General features: G+C 40.3%; 1 pseudogene; it reads right to left on the bottom strand.

Moving 5' to 3' along the window:
* Window positions 1–4,792: 4,792 nt before the first annotated feature.
* On the bottom strand, window positions 4,793–4,899 carry LOC111762680 (U6atac minor spliceosomal RNA; annotated as a pseudogene).
* Window positions 4,900–6,243: the final 1,344 nt, after the last annotated feature.

The following is a 6,243-nucleotide window of genomic DNA, read 5'->3' as shown; positions in this document are numbered from 1 at the left end:
TCCCAGAGACTTAAATCTTTGGTCTGTTCATATGGTGCTTGAGCCCTGAATCTCAGCAGAGTTGCAACATCTATTCTCCAGTTCATTGGACTCACCCCAGGACAAGTAACAAAAGAGTGATGATGGACAATGCCCATTGCAAAAAATAGTCTTTATGCAAGCAAGACAGCTCCATCCATCTGCCCTATGGGTCTAAGCCCCCTCTCAATCAGAAACAGCATGGGCATCACAATCCCCAAATCCTCAAGATTGAGGAATGAACAATGGACTAAAGTAAACATTATTCTTCTATTATAGACTTATTATTCTAGCAATGGAAGAACTTGTATCATTGATATAAAGGCAGTGGCCACTAGCATTTCTGAGGGGAGGGAGAAGGAAAATTTGGTGCAATATGGGAGCATTTTGGGGACATTAGAATTGTCCTGCATGGCATTGCAGTGACAGATACAGGCCATTATACCTTTTGTCAAAACCTATAAAATTGTGTGGGAAAAAGTGTAAACTATAATGTAAACTATTCCATGGTGAGGAGCAATGCTTCAGTATGTGTTTATCAGTTGTAACAAATGTACCACACTAATGAAAGACATTGTTAATGTGGGAAAGTGGGGGAGCAGGAGGGGGTGGGGTATATGGGAAAATCCTATATTTTAAAAAATTTTCTCCTGTGGTTTTGATGTAACATTTATGTAATCTAAAGCTTCTTCAAACAACAACAGCAACAACTATGAGCTAGAGTATAGAAATGCTTAAGCCTTTGAAGAATGACTTTGTAAATCAACCTATGTTTTCTATGATAGCATTGAACTTTCTGTAAAGGTTTCTAATAAGTTTTGGTTGTTTTTTTTTTTTTTTCAAACTTTATTTTATTTATTTATTTAAAAAATTTATCCTTCCCAGTCCACCCCCCGCAGCTTGCTTGCTGTCTGCTCTCTGTGTCCATTCACTGCGTGTTTTCCTGTGTCTGCTTGTCTCGCTTTGCTGTGTCATCTTGCTCTGCCAGTTTTCCGCGGGCACGGGCTGTCAGCTCTCTGTGGGTGCGGGCGAGCCTGCCTTCACAAGGAGGCCCTGGGACGTGAACCCAGGGCCCCCCATGTGGTAGACGGGAGCCCAATCAATTAAGCCACAGCCACTTCCTGTTTTGGTTGTATTTTGTTTGAAATCAACTGAAAATCTTTAATTAGTATATTCAAAGGATGAAACACCAAAAGCCTCAGATTTTGAAGTTTTTAGTGAATAGTTATTATTGGAAAAAAAGCTTGCAAATAAAAAGGCATTAACATTATTGCTATATGAGCAATGGGAGAACTGGATGTATCAAACAATGAGAGTGCCAACTATATTTAAATTTAATTTTGAATGACTATAATTGTACTTTGGAATATATTAAGTTGTAGGAAGAAATTTTTTGGGTGAATCTTTTACTTTAATTAAAAACTTATATTCAGAACTGGAATGAAATGAACTGAGTAGGTCTATGAATTTATATCATCTACATGTGTCAAAACCTTGAAATAATCATAAATAGAGATAATATATTTGAAGAGTTTTGTCTTATAGAAGTATTTGTTAAAAAATAGAGGCAAAATAATTCTTTATTTCGGGCTAAAATTATTATACATTTCAAGATAAAGAATATTAGAGGATGGACAAAGTATCCTGTATGTCTAGGATCAACGCCCGCAGAACTGCTGCAAGAGGGTGGTTAAATCCATTCCCACAGTACGTATCTCTTTATCCATGACAAAGGGTTATCCCTCCCATGGAGCTGGCTAGTTACTCCATGGGGTGGCGCCATATTGGTGGCTCAGCACTGGCCTCTGTATTTGGCAGTTTAGGTCTCCAAGGTATGGTAACCACATTACACTTGGGGAGGAAAGAGCCTGTTGGTGTGGCTGACTGACCTGCGCAGAGATGGGCCATCTCTTCCACCTGATTATAATCTTCCACCTGATTACAATGGACGCATCTGGCAGAAGTGTGCGTGAGCCACAGTATCGTCACACTCTGTGCTCCTTCTAAAAGATCCACACACATATCTCTACGCCAGACTTCCTTGTCACCAATTTTAAAACTCATTTCTAAGTCTAAGCAGCCAAACTGTCAGTCACTTGCTTATGAGCCATTAGAGATTTGTCTTCCAGGCCATTGCTTCTTCCGCATGGTGTGGGCGGCCAGATGTACCTGTCGCCGTTCCTCCCACCAGGGTAATTTTTTTGGTCTGCAGTTGGCAGGCTCATCAGTCTCCGCTTGCCTTCCGCCATGGCCACTGCCCACCTGCTGGCCTGCCGGTGGTCTTGCTGCTCTTGGTGGTTTGCCTACATCTGCGTATGTTCTGGGGCTTGGGGAGATTCTTTGCCACTTAGTTTTGTCAAAAGTCCCCATGTGCTTTTCTATCCTACTTCATCTGTTTGGTTTTCAGGAAAACTTTTGGGGAAATTGAAAAAAACTAGTTGCAAGCATGATCCCACTGCTGAAAGTATTCAACACTTTAAAAATGACTGGGATGAAAATATAACAAGGAGTGCCGTGCCACGCAAGGGTGTCCCCCGCGTGGGGGAGCCCCACGCGCAAGGAGTGCACCCGTGAGGAAAGCTGCCCAGCGTGAAAAGAAAGAGCAGCCTGCCCAGGAATGGCGCCGCCCACACTTCCCATGCCGCTGACGACAACAGAAGCGGACAAAGAAACAAGACGCAGCAAATAGACACCAAGAACAGACAACCAGGGGAGGGGGGGAAATTAAATAAATAAATAAATCTTTAAAAAAAAAAAAAAAAAAATATATATATAATAAACACAGCCAGCAAATTTGTGGAGGCTATAAGACTAGGAAGCTAACTGGTAGAAGGTGTGACCAAATTATTTCATAAATCTGTAACAACAAAGTTGAAGCAAATGGACCTCAACAGGGATACAGGCAAAGTCATTTATTAACAATTCTTTCATTAAATTCCCTTTCAATGAAGTGTACCACAAGTAAAATAACACAAAACACTACAAAATTAGTTCTCTCTCACCATTCCCTTTTTAATATCACCCTTCCCTAGCAATATCAGCAGCTTTGTGTCCCACATCTTTCTTCCCATGTGTGTAAATGAATGTACGTAGATGTAGACTTGACTGTTACCAGTTTGCACATAAAATACAAACACTACTCTGCAATGTATTTTTTTAATAATACCATGAATACTTCTCCACATTATAACTTACATTTTTAAACAATATTTAACCAGTCTTTAACTCATTCCTTTCAATAGCTTAATATTCAATTATGTGGCTGTACAGAAATTTAGGCAACTGTTGATGAATATTCAGACTTGTTCTAGACTTTTGTCACTTCAAGCAATTCTGGAATAGACATCTTTATACACATGCCATTATACAGGACAGCCAAATTTTGAATTTTGATAGGATGGATTCTTCAAAATGGGATTTATGGCTCAAAGGGCACGTGCATTTTTTAATTTTTAAGAGTATTGTCAAATTATATTCCTAAAATGGTCTTGGAAATAAGTGCTGTATGATTGAGTGAATTTCTCCAAAAATTATTTTGTTTTTTCATTCGGAAGGCTTTTGTTTTTATTTCATTTTTTTAAGTATACTTAAAAAAAAAAGATACTTAGATTACATAATGTTACATACAAAATATAGGGGATTCCCATATGCCCCACTCCCTACCCCTCCCACACTTTCCCACATTAACAGCATCCTTCATTAGTGTGGGACATTTGTTACAATTGATGATCTCATTTTGGAGCATTGCTACCAAGTGTGGATTATAGTTTACACTGTAGTTTACATTCTTTTCCACACAATTTTGTAAGTTATGGCAAGATATATAATGGCTTGTATCTGTCATTGCAATGTCATTCAGGATAATTCCCAAGTCCCAAAAATGCCCCCATATTACGACTGTTTTTCCCTCTCCTTGCCCTCAGAACCTCCAGTGGCCACTGCCTCCACATCAGTGATAAAAGTTTTTCCTTTGCTAGAATTACAATAAGAGTATAGTAGAGTACCAGTAAGTCTACTCTAGTCCTTCGTTCATTCCCCAATCCTGAGAATTCTGGAATGGTGATGCCCACTCCACCTCTAATTAAGAGGGGGCTTAGAGCCCGTGGAGCAGATGGATGGGACTATCTTGCTTGCAGTTGCAGACTCTCTCTGCTCCTTGGGATGGTCATTATTTATCATCATTTCCTTGCTGGTTGTCCTGGTTGAGTCCAGTGAACTGGAGAGTGGGTACTGCAGCTCTTTTGAGACTCAGGACCCAACTGACACATGGACAGCCTAAAGATTTAAATCTCTTGGACATACACCTACCAACTCAAGTACTAGCTATAGGTTCAAATAGAAGGGGCAGAAGAGCCATGTGTAGGGAAACCACAAGTGAGTCCAACTCTGTCACACTGGGAGCATAAATTCCAAGTAGGGTCCACTGCCAGAGCATTAAAACTCCTGAGCTCTCTGCTCTGCCTATAGTGTCTGGATGTCTCCAGAGCCCTCAGGAGTCCCGCTGTTTGAGGCAATGTTTACTTAGGCAATCAATGACATCTTGCTGAGACATGCATAAGTGTAACCTCTGGAATGAACTCCTGACTCACTTTGAAATCTCTTAGCCATATAAATTCATTTGTTTTTACCTTTCCCCCCTTTTGGTCAAGGTCTTTCCAGTTGCATTGCTAGTTAGTGATTGGTAGTAATCCCTCAGTGCCAGGGAGGCTCACCCCCAGGAGTCATGCCTCATGCTGGGGAGAAGGTAATGCATTTTACATACTGAGTCTGGCTTAGAGAGAGGCCACATTTGAGTCTTGACCGTGTGTGTGTTGTGCAGGCCTGAGGGCCTCTTCCATCCTCGTTAGGGGAGTGCTAACCTTCTCTCCTTTCACGTAACACCCCCAAATTCTTACTAGCTACTGTCAGCCTTAAATTTTTGTGACTTTTGATACTTTAATTTTCCTTTCCAGACTACAAGTGAGGTTGCATATTTTCATTTGTTTATTGAGTGTTTGGATTTTTCATCTGTGAATTGCCCATTATTATCCTTTGCTTCTATGTCTCTCTTATTTTTTTTTTATAAATTTATAATAATAATAGAAATTTTATTGATGCCTTATTATGTGCTAGGTATTGCTCAAGCATCTTTCTATTTCTTCCTTCCTTCCTCCCTTCTTTCTCTTTCCTTATTTTTGTTCTAAGCATTCTTATATATAGAACTCATTTGATCCTCATAACAAAACAATGAAGTAGAATGATCCTTATTTTACAGTTAAGGAAATGGGGGCACATGCATAAATGTACGAATACATATAGGATCTCACTATATACACAATTATGCCCTTCTTTAAGCATAATCATCTATCTTGGAAAATTTTTTGTATTGGGTCATGTGATTCTATTGTATTCCTTGTGATCATTCCATATCCCATTTCTGGATACAGTAAAACTTTAAAAATTAGTTATCTCCCTTTCCAGCATATCTAGATTTTACTGTTCTTCCATTATCCCTAAACTTTATGAACATAGAACTTTTCCACCTTTGTGGAATAAATTCTTAGAAGTGAGGTTGAGGGGTTAAAGAGCATGAGCTGTTAAACTTTTTTTTTTTTTTAATTTAAAGATGTATTTATTTATTTCTCTCCCCCTCCCCCCACCCCCTGCCCTGGTTGTCTGTTCTCTGTGTCTATTTGCTGCTTCTTCTTCTTTGTCTGCTTCTGTTGTCGTCAGTGGCACGGGAATCTGTGTTTCTTTTTGTTGCGTCATCTTGTTGTGTCAGTTCTCCGTGTGTGCGGCACCATTTCTGGGCAGGCTGCACTTTCTTTCGCACTGGGTGGCTCTCCTTACGGGGTGCACTCCTTGTGCGTGGGGCTCCCCTGTGTGGGGGACACCCCTGTGTGGCACGGCACTCCTTGCATGCATCAACAATGTGCGTGGGCCAGCTCCACACGGGTCAAGGAGGCCCGGCGTTTGAACCATGGACCTCCCAGGCGGTAGGCGGACGCCCTGACCACTGGGCCACGTTGTTTCCCGAGCTGTTAAACTTTTGATGCACATTGCCAAATTGTTTCCCAAAAGTTACATCAATTTAAATTTCCACCAACAGCGCAGTAGATCAGACTGTGTGAATCCACACATCCTCCTCACTGCTGATTGTTATAAATATTTTATCTTTTTCCAAATTATAGGTGAAAAATGGGCATTTTCCCATATTGTCTATTTTAATTATTGTTTTCTTGAAAC

Source organism: Dasypus novemcinctus, chromosome 15 (assembly GCF_030445035.2).
Source record: "Dasypus novemcinctus isolate mDasNov1 chromosome 15, mDasNov1.1.hap2, whole genome shotgun sequence".
NCBI classification, from domain to species: Eukaryota; Metazoa; Chordata; class Mammalia; order Cingulata; family Dasypodidae; genus Dasypus; species Dasypus novemcinctus.
The sequence above is the reverse complement of the archived record's forward strand: the minus strand, read 5'-3'. Positions and strand labels throughout refer to the sequence as shown.